Raw genomic sequence first — 15,838 nt, 5'->3', positions numbered from 1 at the left:
AAGAGATGGTAAAATATGAGGTCGAGTCAGGACTTGCACCGCGTTGTTCTTTATTTATTCTCTGTTCCACTTTAAAAATCAAAGTTGTTAATTTTTACTTTAAATACTTCTTGGCCACACGATTTTTTATAGTTGACTGCACAGGTAAAATCTTTTCTGTGTTGCAGGTTTTAAATTAAGAAGGAGAGTTTAACCCTTGTTGTAACAATGGTGTTCAAGTCATTGACTCATATGCGAGGGGCACAGAATAGCAATCTGTTGATATTTCATGAAGGAAATTGGTAGAATTGAAATGAAACAATGATCATTGGTCATAAAAATACCTATTTGCTTGCCTCATGCCATTAAGAAAAGGCATGAGGCAAGCAAATAGGTGTTTTTGTGGTCAGATATCCACGTGTCTGCAGACCCACAACATCATCTTTCTGTGGTCAGATCTCCACGTGTCTGCAGACCCACAACAATGTGTTGGTTAGCTTTACTTCCCTGCGTAACAGCTGATCCAGCCAGTCAGTTCAAGATATATATAACATGCTGGCCTGATGAGTGCTGCATACATGACATGAAAGAAGAGCAAAAGTGAAGATACCTCAGTTCCGCTGGCTGTTTCCCATAATCCTACAGCTGATTTCAATTCAGGTAAGTGGTCATTCTCTACTTCAAGTCATTAATTCTCACGGAGTCACTGCCCGCGAGTATTGTACATCTCCATAGGTACCTCTGGTGCTGAATGTATTGAAACTGGATCACAGATGCAAGGAAATTTAAAATTCCACATTCTTCACAGAGTGTAGAGAAGGAATAAGTTTGTACGTCACAAACAATGAACGGGGACGGCTAAGTGAGGAAATAGAATTGTTGTGATCAAAACTGAGAGTGTTCTTGAGGCAGTATTCGGGTATTCCGGGCAGATTTTCTCTCCTTTACACGGAATGATTGTCATGTCATAGAGAGAGTGCAAAGGGGTTTCCCCAAACTAATCCCTGGGAAGATGATACCATGAGGCGTGAGTGAAGATTAATCTGTAGCGCTGTGAGGGAATAAGAGATGACTGCAGTGAAATTTGTGAGTGATGGCGACTCACTCATCATGTTTTAAGCAGAAACTGATGTACCGGGACTGAGGGGATTGATGACCACCAACCACAACTATCTTTCCCTGTGCTCTGAATGATCACAACTAGTGGAGATATTACACCTGATTCCTATTAATTTGGTCGGTGCTCTTTGATACCATCCTCAGGCATATACTGCATTGATATCAGGGTCAATCACTCTTACCCGAGCTCTTTTGTTCACCTCTTTTGTGAATGTTAATTTGGCATGGAGTAGGTGAAGGGAGTGTTTCCTTCTTACAGGCGGTACTGAATGTCAGGAATTATCTAGTTCAGTGAGAGGGGAGCACGATTTCAACAAGTATTTAAAGAGGGGATAGATGGGTTTTTGTGCTGTCAGAGAGTTGAGGGGTGTGAGGAATTGAGCATTAAAGAGATTGTTGATAGCAACCGTGAATCCGCATAGTCTTATTCAATGGCAAGGCAGGCTTGACCGTCCGAATTACCAACTCGTCTGCCTTATGCTCTTAAATGCTCTGCCCCAGAGGGCAGTGGAGACCCAGTCTCTGGATTCATTTAAGAAAGAGTTGAATAGAGCTGTCAAGGATAGAGGAATCAAAGTTTATGGAGGTAAGGCAAGAACAGGATACTGATTAAAGATGATCAGCCATGATCATATTGAATGGTGGTGCAGGCTCGAATTGCCTGTTGCTGCACCTATTGTATATTGTCTATTGTCTAAATTCTGTAATTAGAATGTTAATAGTTGTAATTTTCGTGCGGTTGTGTTATTGAATTCTGCAGTCAGAGATATTAAAGCATTTTGTGAGCCATCTCTGGGTGATGTGTGCGACTTCATTCACAGTTAATCTGGGTCTATAATATGACCAACAAAGGAAGCACAATTTGCAGACAGGGGACAATCTGTAAAGAGAGGAGAGGCCTCTTTCGTAGCCATTCCGGATTTACCAAGAAGATTTTCCAACCCACACCAAACCGTATGTGACCGTTTTAAGAGCTTGAACCGTATCCAGTGTTCGTGTGGATCATCACGTGGCTTCCAATTGCTCCTGTTCAGATGGTTTGAGGAACTGAATGGAACATAGGACTGAGGTTCTGGAGTGGGTCGTTCTGCACTTTGTCACGGCTCCACTAGGCACGAAGATTGTCACTGATCTGATTGTGGTCTCTGGAGGACTTTTCTGTCTGCACATCATTTCTGATTCATTCACTTGTTTGTCAAATATTTAATGAACTCAACTTAGAATAACTACAAACACTGAGAGATCGCAAATGTCTGGGTAAGAGAATTCCCACTGGAATGGACTGTTGAGAATTTCTCATTCGGGTACCGACAAATGTTAGAGAGTCACTGTTTCATTTTACAGCCCCACTTCTGCACTGGTGACAACAAATGTTTAATGTAAACACTTTAGTCAAATGGCCAGTGATAGCGATCTCAGACTGGGTCATTTTTTAGAAACAAAATGAGTCACAGAGACACATGTATGCAGACGCGCAAGCAAACCGACACAGTCAGAGGATGTTGGGAGAAGGGTGTTTTTGTGACTGGAAACGAGTGTCGGGTGGCGTATCATAGGGATCAGGGCTTTGTTCCTATTGTTTGTTGGATTCACAAATTATGTAGATGCGGATGTGGAGTGGGTTGAGTGAAAGGGTGGGAGGCGGGGTGTGAGTGGAAGTCTGCTAAGTAAGTTTCTGTTTGACACAAAGATTAGCAGGGTGGTTGGCGGTGAGGAGGAAGCACTTATGATGCAGGAAGATATCAGAGGATGGTCATATGGCAGAGCAATGGCAGATGGAATGCAATCCTGAAAACCATGAGGTGATGCACTTGATTAGAACTAAACAGACAGGGGAGGACACAGATCAAAAGGAAACACGTTTGTTGTCACAGTTAACTTCAACTTCATCAATATTGTTGGAACCTCCATAGTGCAGGTGTACTGGATGTGGCCATTTTTTCCGGTGTACCCAGGAAGACTCTTGACTCAATGTGTATATAGGTTTACTAGGGAAGAGGCCATATTGACTTTGGTGCGAGGCAATGAGCCAGGCAGGTGTCAGATATCTCAGTGGGCGAGCATTTTGATAATACTGACCACAACTGCCTCACCTTTACCAAAGGGACAGTTGCAAACAATATGTGAAAGTATATAATTCAGCAACGGGAAATTATACTGCTATTAGACTGGAGATGTGGAGTATAAACAGGGAACAATTGTTCTACAAGAAATGCACACCGCAATGTGGAGGCTGTTTAAGGAGCACTTGTTGCTAGTGTTGTATAAATTTGTCCCACTGAGGCAGGGAAGAAATAGTAAGGTGAAGGAGTCTTGGATGACAACAGATGAGGAGCTGCTCGTCAATATGAAGAAGGAAGCTGTCTTAAGATTGAGGGAGCGACGATCTGGCAGAACTTTAGAAAATTACAAGGTAGCTAGAAAACTTCTGAAAGATGGACTGCGAGGAGCTCTGAGGGGCAAGAAAAGGCATTGGCAGGAAGGATTAGGGAAACCCCAAAGCGTTCTACATGAACGTGAGGACGACTAAAATGATCACAGACAGGGGAGGGACGATCCGAATAGGAGAGGGAACTTGTGTCTGGGGTCTGAAGAGGTTGGGGAAGGCTTCGATTAGTTTTTTGCTTTAGTACTCACGGCAGAGTGAGGGACCTTGTTGATAGTGAGAAAACCATGGACCAGGTAAATAGGCTTGCACATATTGCTATTATGTAGATGTGCTGGAAATTCTGAGAAGTATCAAGTTAGATAACTCTCTCCAGGGCTGGACGAGACATACACGTGTTTACCGTCGGAAGTGGGGAATGAGATTGTTACGCCTCTGACGATGGTCTTTGCATCCTTACTGTCCATAAGAGTAGTACCGACTGATTGGAGGGAGGTGAGTGTTGATCGTCGATAAAATAAGGGGAATAGGGAAATCCCTCGGAATTACAGAACAGTCAGTTTTAAGTCTGTGGTAAGCAAGGTACTGGAAAAGGATCCTGAGAGATATGATTTCAGACTATTTGGGAAAAAAATGTTTGATTAACGATAGTCAGTATGGCTTTGTGAGGGTCACATCATGTCTCGCGAGCCTTATTGAATTCTATCAGAATGTGAGGAGAAGACACGTTGACGAAGGTGGAGCATTGAATATGGTGTCTATGGATTTCAATAAGTAATTTGATAATGTACCCCATTGTCTGCTCATTCGAAAAGTGAGGAGCTAATGGATACAGGGAAATTTGACTGTGGGTACATAATTGGATGGCCAAAAGAAGACAGTGAGTGGCAGTATGGAAAGTATTCTGCCTGGAGGTCGGTGACCAGTGGTGTCCCACAGGGATCTCTTTTTGGCCCTCTGCTCTTTGTAATTTCTGGCTGAAGAAGTGGAAATTTGGGTTAGTGATTTTGCCGAAACAAAACAGTCAGTGTTGTTGTAGATAGTGTCGAGGGCTGTTTCAGGCTACAACATGACATTGAGAGGATGCAGAGTTGGACTGAGAAGTGGCAGGTGGAGTTCAAACTGTTTAATTGCAAAGTGATTAATTTTGGAAGGTCGAATTTGAATGCTGAATACTAGTTAAAGTCAAGGTTCTTGACAGTGTGGAGGAACAGTGGGATTTTGGGATACACGTACGAAGATCCCTCAAATTTGCCAACCAAGTTGACAGGGTTGTGAACAAGGCAGATAATGTTTTTGCATTAATGAACAAGGGAATTCAGTTTAGGAGCCGTGAGATCTTTCTGCATTGTGACCCAGTTCAGTCGCCTCATAGTAGGAAGGATGTGGCTTTGAAGAGAAAGCAGTGGAGATTTACACGATGCTGCTTTGATTGGTGGGCTTATCTTCGGCAAAGAGGCTGACTGAGCTTGGACGTTTCAAACTGGAGAGAAGAAGGAAGATTTGATCATGGTGTACGAGGTAACGGGAGGCACAGATAGAATACATAGCCAGAGAATGTGCCCCAGGACATAAATGGCTGTCGTGAGGGCTTCTACTTTAGAGGTGATTTGAGTAAGATATCGGGGAGATGTCGCAGGTAGATTGCTTACGCAGAGAGTGCTGAGTGCGTGGAAGGCATTGTTTGCACCGATAGTAGAGCCAGAGACATGAGTTCCATTTATGCGACTTCAGGACAAGCACATGTACTGCAGTAAATTGAGTGGTGTTTAGGTTAGGTTGATCATCGATTAAGATAAATGGTTGGCACAACATCGTGGGCTGAAGTGCCTGCATGGTGCTGTTCTTTTCATTTGTCTATGTTCTAAGATGGACTGTGAAACACTTGAGCAGATTAATATTTTATGTGAGCAGGGGTTGGCGGCCTTACTTGCGACAAAATTGAACAATTCTCCAGGTCTGGATGAGTTTGATCTCAGGCTGCTGAGCCCTAACCCAAATGTTTAGGTCGAATCTGACCAGAGGGTCAGTGCCTGAAGATGGGAGAACACCTAATGTTGTCCCACTTCACAGGAAGGGTAATGGAGATAAACGTGGGAATATGGAAAAACAAAGAACATGAAAGCATGGGAAGGCATGAAGACCACTGGCAATCTGTCGTCTGTGGAAGGCAGGATGGGATAACCATACTGGAACAATCTTGCACCAATTAGCAGAGTAATGTTAAGGCTGAAAGATCACTATGACGAGATGAGATAACACAAGTAATAAAGCAAGTTTCTCTGTTAAGTGTTATTATGACAGGATTCGGACCATAAATATTTGGGACATGACATTAAAATATCTAATTAATAGTTAGTAGAGGCCACTTGAGACAAGAGACTATTGTAATAGATGGAACAGGAAAATATCTATCATGACAGGTTAGTTTGGAATGGAACGATCACTGTAGCAGAGTTAGCAATAAATATCTAACCGTGACATTAGAATAACATTAAGTAGAATGTACAATTAAAGAGATAATGGGAACCATCATCATTCGTTTATTGTTTAGCTAGAATGAGGTATTTTGATTAATATAACTGTACATGCTGATAAGCTAACAGACTCTTGATAAAATAAATATAAACATCCACGCATCCTGACGTTCGTGGGCATTCGAGAATCTGCTTTCTCAGTGTCACGGTTTTTTGCTTGCAGATGAAAGGCCTGCTTCTTGAATAATTCTCTGCGTCTCCTGGTGATTCTCTATATTTTCTCCACAACAAATTTGGCGCTGCGAGCAGGGTCGTGCAGAGACCCACCTGGACAGAGGGCAGTAGTAACAGGGCGTTTCTTGGTCCAGCAGGGGCACTCCCGAGACTAACAGAATAAGTGTACCCAACAAAAAATAGTTAGCATTTTTGCTGTGAATTCGGACTATATTCTGTTGACTTCGGGTGGCCCTGGGGACTCAGAGATGCGGGAACCTGCCTGAGGGTCTCTCCGATCCCAGATCCAAAGGCGAGAGGTAAATTGCTGCTGAAGGAGACGTGGAGATTTGGTCAAGAACAAATTGCGCAGTGGGGTAAGGGAAGAATAAGAATAGAAAGTAGCAATTGTTGAGTAAAAATTCCACGTGGTGTATATTAGATGCTATGGATAGATAGGGCAGAAATATAAGTCCCTATAGACATATAGGGCAGAAACATAAGACCCTGTAAAGAGATAGGGCAGAAATATAAGACCCTATGGATAGACACTGCCGAATAAATAAGGGGAAATTGTTTTATAAGACCCTATAGAACATAGAACAGAGAACAATACAGCACAGAACAGACCCTTCGTCCCACGATGTTGTGCCGAACATTTATCCTAGCTTAAGCACCCATCCATGTGCCTATCCAATTGCCACTATAGATAGCTGAGGCAGAATAAAGAAGGGGAAATTGTTTCATAGGACCTTATAGGTGGATAGGGCAGAATAAGAAGGGGGAATTGTTTAGTGGAAGTGCTGATAGACCTGTTTAGAAAGCAGGCAGATTGGTATTGGATGATTAAAAGTAAAATAGCAGAGAATAGTCATAATGTTATAGTGTTACTAGACTGTTAAGTGTTTCAGATAAGGCCTGTAGGATAATCGGATTTTTGGATATGAAAAAGGGCCTTTTTAAATAAGGCTTTGGCTGACAGCAATTCATTTACAGCAGACTTCTTGGCTGTTAGCAGCAAAGCTCTGTGTGTGTGTAAAAGAGAGAGAGAGAGCGAGAGCAGCTGCAGCGTGCAGAATGTTTGTGTGTATGTGTCTGTGTGGAAGAGACAGAGTTTATAGTTTAATCATTGTGATCTGATTTGTATGGATAATTGTTTGTGGTGGTTAAATGTTTATGTTTTATTTCCCTGGAGTGCGAGATCCAGGGGTATTTTGATTTTATTTTGCACTGTAAGAAGTTAAGGTAGTTTTTTGTTGAAAGAGAAATTCCTCAAGAAACCATTAGCAATTGATGCATTTTGAAGGTGCGGTGTTAGGTTGATTTCGGTTGAATGAATGAGAATAGGTTGTTTGTATTAACGAGTTGCAATTGAGGACTTTTAGAAATTGATAGATTGGTAAGGGACAATCGCAAATTATAAAGTGAGGGATTTCTTATACTATTGACCAAAGCACGACCGGACTTGAATGGCATGAGTAAGTGATTTATGAGAGAAAAGATAATACATTAGTTGGACTGAAATATATCGTAGGATGGATAAAGGCACTGCAGTTGAGATACTGAGTAAGAAATTTCCAGTGGCAAGAAATGATATTGAAAAAATTCTGAGAAATGGCAAAAAAGAATTAAGGATTTATTGACTAAATGGCCAAAAGAAGGCACATTTATTATACATATGTGCAATGAAATGGAATGATTAATTAAGAACTATAAGCCAAAAGAAAAATCTAAAAATAGAAACCAAAAAAGGGATCAGGTGATGGAAATATTGAAACTTTTCAGGAACTGAATGTAGCTTGTGAGGCACCTTTGGTGACTAGGAAAGCTGCAAAAGAACAAGCTGAGCAGCTACAGGAAACATGAAAGCAGGAATCAGCACCCTCTCTATACCCGGATGTGGAGGAGTTGAATAGATCTCCTCCCTACTCGAATGAAAAGGCATTGAAGCAGTACCCAGTAATAAAGGGAACAGTAGAAATAGAGGGACAGTTTGTATTGGATGGAAGTGCTGAAGACAAAAATGAACTTTGGGAAAGAAATGAAAGAGAAATCAGGGACAGGCAGGAGCAAATAGAAGCTATACAATGAGAGCAAGAAAAGCTGAAGCATGAGGTTAGTGTATTGCGTGGGTTAAGGGAACTAAAAGCAATTGTGGAATACTCGTTGCAATACGAAAGAAGAGCTGAGGCGAATAGCAGTGAAAGTGAGGCAGAGCATGCAGAAAGAAATGATGAGAGACAAGGAAAGAAAAAGGCCCCAGTATCTAAAGAATGGGAGGAATTAGAAATAGCATACTATTGAGAAGTCGTGTCAACAAAGAGAAAAAGGGCCAAAAAGGAAGGATGCTGCCGCTCTCTATAAAAGATGGGAGAAAGCCACAATACATTCCTTGGGGAACTCAGGATCACGATGAGCTGAACAATGCGCTGCCTAGTTTCCATGAGGGTGCGGGAAATTGGATCACTGCTTTCCACATGAAACCACAGGGAAATTGCTGGCTTTAGGACACTTGAAGGCACTGCTGGTGAGATTGGTAGGGCTTCCGAAGTTAAAGGTAATAATGGTCCGAGCCCGCTTGGAACATGCAGCACACAATCCAATGATTGATGGGGTCGGATTTGATCGAGTGAGACAGAATGTATGGCAGGCTTTAAGAGACTGTTACCACCCAAAATGGACCCCCAGGTTCTGAGAGGGGATCCAATGGGAGAAAGTGAAACCCGGTTGCCTACTTGGAAAAACCGTTAACGAAGTGGAGGCTGGAAACAGAGCAAGACAGACAGACTAATCAGTTGCTGACCACAATGTTCTGAAATTCCATCATTGAGGCAATGCCCTCCCAAGTCAGGTCAAGGTGCTCGAGGAGGTGCTGGGTCTGACACCATCAATGAGCCACGAGGAATTTAGAGATCATGTAGCTCATGCAGTTGAAAGTTTTCGAAAAGACAAAGGGAAACTGTCTGAAAAGCAGGAGGAGGTGCAAAGGAAGCTGGCGCAAATGCAGGTCGAAGTGCTTAAAAAGAAAGAAAAAGAGAAGGCTAAAAGGTTGCCAGTAAGAACCGACACAGTAATCAACCCTGGCGTGAACCAAGAGCCGGCACAAAGGGGTCGTATCAGGTAGCCAGACGGGGGTCATAAAGTCCCATGCTAGCAATGGTGTTTTTTAGAGATGCTTCCCCACAGGTGACATATCTGGGGCAGGACAGATTTAAACAACAGCCGAAACAGAACTGGAGTCCCCAAGGCCAAGGACGTAGGAATGGGGGATTAAGATAAATGATAAACAATCAGGTTCAAGGTGTCCCAGGTATAATGAACTGGGGATACCATCAACCAGGCCACCTTAAGAGGAGTTGCCCTTATTGGACCGAGCCCTCTCTGCACCACAGCGAGCCGGGACGGCGGGAATCCCCAGTGAGCACTTTCCAGATACCCACAGGCCCAGCAGGACGTTTTAACCCATATAGGATGTGTTCGGGATGCCCTGAGAACCTGTGTGGAAGGGGCATGTAGCCCTGAAGTAGCATGGTAGGCTGATCAAAAACCAGTAATACAAGTTAATATTGAAGGGCTGCAGACACCGGAGATGCGAGATACTGTAGCTACATACACTTGTGTACAGCTGCGGTATGCCTCTCACCTTCCCATATGAAGTAAATTTGTTATAACTGTGGGCTTCTCAGGGAAGTCACTGTTAACTCGATTTGCAGCTCCAATACGATTCGAAATGGAAGGTAGGGAGATAGTTCTGCAAATATTAGTGTCTAAAGAGACGCCAATTAACTTGTTAAGCAGGGATGCTTTACTAAAGTTAGAGGTAACATTGGAGTGCACGCAGCAGGGGTCGAAGAAAAGGCCAATACACAAATTGTGATGCAATAAGTTAAAGATGTTAATGTTTATTGGATAGGGGATATAGCAAGTGATACTCAAGACATTTGGGGGATGTGGGAAGCAGACGTGTTGACGATGTTGCCGAAAGCAAGACCATCTAAGTCTAAGCTGCACTGTACAGTGATATGTGATGAGTCTCAGGATGTGTTAGACAGGCAGTGGCAGCAGGAAGTCACCGCTCCACAACATTTGAGAAGTGAATCAATAGTATTAGGGGAGCAGGGAGTGATCCTGCAATTACAGAGAACTACGTTACTGGAAAAGTGGTATAGAATACCAGGCGCCGCACCACATGTAACCTTAGTGGCAAATAAGGGAAATCAATCTAAATTCTTAGGACCTATGGCCAGGCAAGTAGAAAAGTTTAGGGAATGGCATATGCTCAGGACGGGTTTTGGAAATCCACGAATGGCAGCTATATTAAAATCCTAGCATGCTGCAACTTGACAGGGAATCCGAAGGAAGTCAAGTTAACACCCCAGTGGAGCAAGCAAGTGACAGTGGATGAAGATGATCTATATGGTAATGTGCGATTGGAAGCTTTGTGTTCACAGCATGATACAGGTCTGGGAGAGTGAAATCCGCCAGCCCAGTCGAAATAAGGATGAAACCAGGAGCTGGGACAGTAGTGAAATTGCTGACGAATGAAGTTATCCCAATGTTTGGTATACCATCACAAATTAGTTCAGACAATGGTCTGCCTTCATTCAAAAAGTATTTAAGTTTGTGCTGCAGTCTTTGAGAATCAAACAGAGGTTTGGGTGAGTGTATCATCCCCAGTCACAGGGTATGGTGGAAAGGATTAATGGGACATTGAAAGCCAAATTCAACAACATCTGCGCAAGCACCAACCTTAACTGGGTTGATGCGCTGCCGCTAGCGCTATTGAGTTATCGCATGCAGACTAATCGCATGACCAACTTAACACCGCATGAGATGCTCACAGGTAGACCTATGTCAGTGCCCAGGTGGAGAGGCCCATCCGAAGGGCCTACCTTGGAGCGGTTAAGCTTGGAACTTAAGCAATATATCCAGCAGCGAACTATGATACATGAAACTCTCCACCTGCGAGAAACACAAAGGGAACCGACACCTGTCAATGAGGAAGGACGTATTAAACCCTGAGATTGGGTGTACGTTTTGTTTTTTCGAAGATGCTGGAATGAGCTGAGGAGAGAGGGACCATTCATGGCGACTGAGGCATCACCTACTGACATCCAATTGGAAGGACGACACATATGGTACCATCTTAATGATTGCGCTATAACACCCCTACCAGCACAAACTGACTTTAACACTGATGTAAGTGGAGGTAAAAACAATGACTGCAGATGCTGGAAACCAGATTCTGGATCAGTGGTGCTGGAAGAGCACAGCAGTTCAGGCAGTATCCAAAGAGCAGCGAAATCGACGTTTCGGGCAAAAGCCCTTCATCAGGAATAATGGCAGTGAGCCTGGAGCGTGGAGAGATAAGCTAGAGGTGGGTGGAGGTGGGGAGAAAGTAACATAGAGTACAATAGGTGAGTGGGGGAGGGGATGAAGGTGATAGGTCAGGGAGGAGAGGGTGGAGTGGAAAAGGAGATAGGCAGGTAGGACATGTCCGGACAAGTCATGGGGACAGTGCTGAGCTGGAAGTTTGGAACTAGGGTGAGGTGGTGGAAGGGGAAATGAGGAAACTGTTGAAGTCCACGTTGATGCCCTGGGGATGAAGTGTTCCGAGGCGGAAGATGAGGAGTTCTTCCTCCAGGCGTCTGGTGGTGAGGGAGCGGCGGTGAAGGAGGCCAGGACCCCCATGACCTCGGCAGAGTGAGAGGGGGAGTTGAAATGTTGGGCCACGGGGCGGTGTAGTTGATTGGTGCGGGTGTCCCGGAGATGTTCCCTAAAGTGCTCTGCAAGGAGGCGCCCAGTCTCCACAATGTAGACGAGACCGCATCGGGAGCAACGGATACAATAAATGATATTAGTGGATGTGCAAGTAAAACTTTGATGGATGTGGAAGGCTCCTTTAGGGCCTTGGATAGAGGTGAGGGAGCCTTTCGGGCCTTGGAAAATAGAATGGAATTAAACTACTAAATAAAGATGTGGCGAAATTATTTGGACTGAAAGTAATGGGCACAGACAATGACAACATAGATTTATGAAATGAAATTCATATTTGAGAATGTGGGAAACATTATGGAGATGCGATGGATCAAATGCCTTTGTGTTTAGAGAAATGAGTTTTGATAATGTCCCAAGAAAGTGTGCAAAATCAACTTTTGTAATTGTGGCTAATATATGGTCATGGTTTTAGAATGGGAGAGATATCCGGAAACAATGAGTAGGATTGAAAGATCGTTTCTTCAAATGGAAGGCTCATGGGGTATCTCAGGGATCGATGTTTTAGTCCCAGCTATTCCCAGTAAATATCAAACTTTCGAATGTTGAAATCAAATGTAAGTTTTCCAATTCTGTTAAGGGCACAAAGCTGGGACTGCGAATAGGTGAGGATGATGAAAGAAGAGCTCCAAGGTGATTAAGACAAGTGGAGTGAGTGGGCAAAAACATGGCAGATGACGAGAAATGTGGATAGAGGTGACTTTGTGCGATAATGCCAAGAAAAATAGAAAGGCAGTCGACCATTTAGAAGGCAATTGTTTTAGAAATCTTTATATATAATGGGATTTATGCTCTTTTTTGTTGTTTCCTTCTGTGCAGTTCCTCACGGTACATGTAGAGTAGTGAGTTCTGAACACAGGAGTCAATATTTGAAATGGCATTGGCCATTGAAAATATGATATAACTACCCATTTCAACTGATCTGACAATGCCTTTAATTTATGTTCTTATCCTTGTGATTGGATCCACCGTCTCTCACTCCATTAAAGTGTGACCATGCGCAGTACATCGTGTTGGTGAATACCTACTGTCCTGGCAGCAGCCACAGTCCCTTCATTCAGAAGCAGTCATCCATTCCCATCGTCTTCAGGTCTCCACGTTGAATGAAAGGATGTCCTCTCAGATAAAGACCGCTGCTTTGAAAGACGGCTCAAAATACCCTCCCTCTCACCACTCCCCAACACCAGCTAACAACACCAATATATCCCGTGTGTTCTGAAAGCCTTGGGGCAACTGGGAACGTCAGGACGATGAAGCATTACTTCTGAAATCTGAACAGGTAAGAGTGAACCCTTCAGTACACATTATATCACTAAGTCCTGTCATGTCTCTTCATTTATGTAATATACACCATGTAATTCTTCCAGAAAAACAACAAAGGTTCACAACAATTCACGTTAAAATCCACCTGCCAAGTTGTTGTCCATTTCTTATCCACTACATACTCTCTACATCCTCTTGATAACTTATTTTCCTGATCGTTTATTTGTCATTCACAGATTTAGTCAGATTAAGTGTGCAAAGAGCTGAGAACCTAGCACTGGTCACTGTGTCACAACATTTAATAATTTCTGTTCAACGAAAAGAGACTAAATTAACCCTGCTTCCGGCTCAGTAACCATTCCTCCCCATTTTCTTGTGCAGCAGCTGTGAAATGCTAAATGTTCCATTCCATTTCCGGTGTAACAAACACGAGAGATGTAAAGATTTGCTTCAACTGCTGAGTTACTGCCTTGAATGGCTGAATAATGTCATTTAATTACTGCTCAACTGAATGGGATGGGCTGAATAGACTGCTGCAACATATGTGTAGTTGTGAATAGTGCTGAACATTTTGGAACCATTAGTGAACAGCCCCCTTCTAACTTTATGATGGAGGGAAGGCCATTGATGCTGCAGCTGATCATAGCCCACAGTGACGCATGAATACCCAACTTACATTTTCGAGGACCTTTACAAGTATGACTTACTTCGCGGGATGTCGTGCCACATAGCAAAATGGGCTGTATCTTCAATATGAGGGTGAGACTTTCCCTCCGCCAGGACTGTATGCTGCGTGCTCCTACAGACATTGTTCGAGACAGGTACACCTGAGACAAGTCATTTAATGAGCTTGTTTTCCTCTTGTTGTTTCTCCTTTTACTGCCCACTGTCTGGATGCTGTATGTTTGAGGCCTCTCCCTGCTGCGTCAATGGTAGGCCTGTCGAGACACTCTTGATGATGGATAACGAACTTCCACACCCAGAATACGTTCTGTGCCTTTGTCACCTGCAGTGCTTCCTCCGATTTGTTTTCAATATCGAGGGGAACTGACTTATCACCGAGGGGTGATGTGGAGGGCAGTAGGTGTAAATCATCAGGCGATTTCCTTGAGAATCTTTCACGTGTTACTATGAGGTTTCCCGGGTTCTGGATTCGAAGTTGGAGAATTTCAGGATAACTTATTGCCTGACATTATTCCACGGTGCCCCCACCATTGGTTGTTCGGTCATGCCGGTGTGACAAGATATACCCTGGGATGATTGGCCGGGCTTCATTCAACATTTCGTAAGACGTCTGATTCTGTCTGACCGTGACAGACTGTTTCCTGACAAGCAATATGAGGAATAAAGTTGACAATGGAGCAGGAAATAATGGATTTAAAAAGCTGAATGAAAGGCACTCTGTCTCAATGTGTGATGTATTCTCAAAACAGTTTGAGGAATTCATTGCATGCGTTGAGGGAAATGGATATGATTTAATTGTATCTGAAAGACATTCCTGCAGGCTGACCTGTGTTAGAAACTGAATAACCCGAATATTTGAAAGCTGAGAGGGTTATACAAAAGTGAAGGAAAACACAATCAACAGACAGGAGTGCTGCCTCCCAGTAGGAGAACACTTCAGCAGTCCGGAACATTCAAAATTGGACCTTTGGGTAATCATCCTCCAAGGTGGACGTCGGGACAAGGAACAATGTAAAGTGGCTGAGCAGAGGCTGATAGACATGTTCAGTGCTCATGGTTATGGCCTCAACCGGGACTTTGGGTTCATATCACACTGCAGCTGACCCCATTGCATTATACACAGGCACAGACAGACTGATACACACAGACAGACACACAGACACAGATACTCCTGCACAGACAGACAGACACACTCCTACAGATGCACACTCACGCAGACATTTTCTCATACGCTCACACATCCACTCCCACACACACGCTCTCACAGACATATACCCCTTTATACTCACACTCACACACATACACACATATATTCACAGTCACTTATAAGCCCCATCCTTACATACACGCCCCCATGCACACATACATATGTAAGTTTGTGTGGGGTTAATTTGCACTTGCATAATTACATGTTACTTTGCTCAAATACTGCATGAATCCATGTAGGATTCTGTAAATCCGTGATATAGATGAAAATCAGTCAGACAATTGTGGCACAGACAGCGTCACACAGGGAATCGAACACCTTCAATGCATTCTCTGGGCAGATGGCACTAATTGTTAAAGTATATTTGAGAAAGCAACTTTTAAAAAAAGTTTTGCGAATTACATATGAAGGAACTGAAACCAATATAGTCATTCTAAAAGGACTTAACAAACAATGCAGGTCTTTTTCAATATCTAATTTTAGTTACATCACACTGTTAACTTTTGGTACAAATTCTGTCTTACAATCTCGTTCTCCACAACCACCTGATGACAGATCAGCGCTCTGAAAGCTCGTGCGTCCAAATAAACCTGTTGGCCTATAACCTCGTGTTCTGTGATTTTTAACTTTGTACACCCCAGTCCAACATCAAAATCTCCAAATCACGAAATTCCAAAGGATAGTCTCTCCCCAACATTTCCTGGCATATTCGATAGCCGTTATTCCCCGCAACAT

Source organism: Chiloscyllium plagiosum, unplaced genomic scaffold, assembly GCF_037043375.1.
Source record: "Chiloscyllium plagiosum isolate Xiang-an unplaced genomic scaffold, Cpla_swu_hap1 HiC_scaffold_45, whole genome shotgun sequence".
Classification (NCBI taxonomy): Eukaryota; Metazoa; Chordata; class Chondrichthyes; order Orectolobiformes; family Hemiscylliidae; genus Chiloscyllium; species Chiloscyllium plagiosum.
This window is presented reverse-complemented; position numbering follows the sequence as displayed.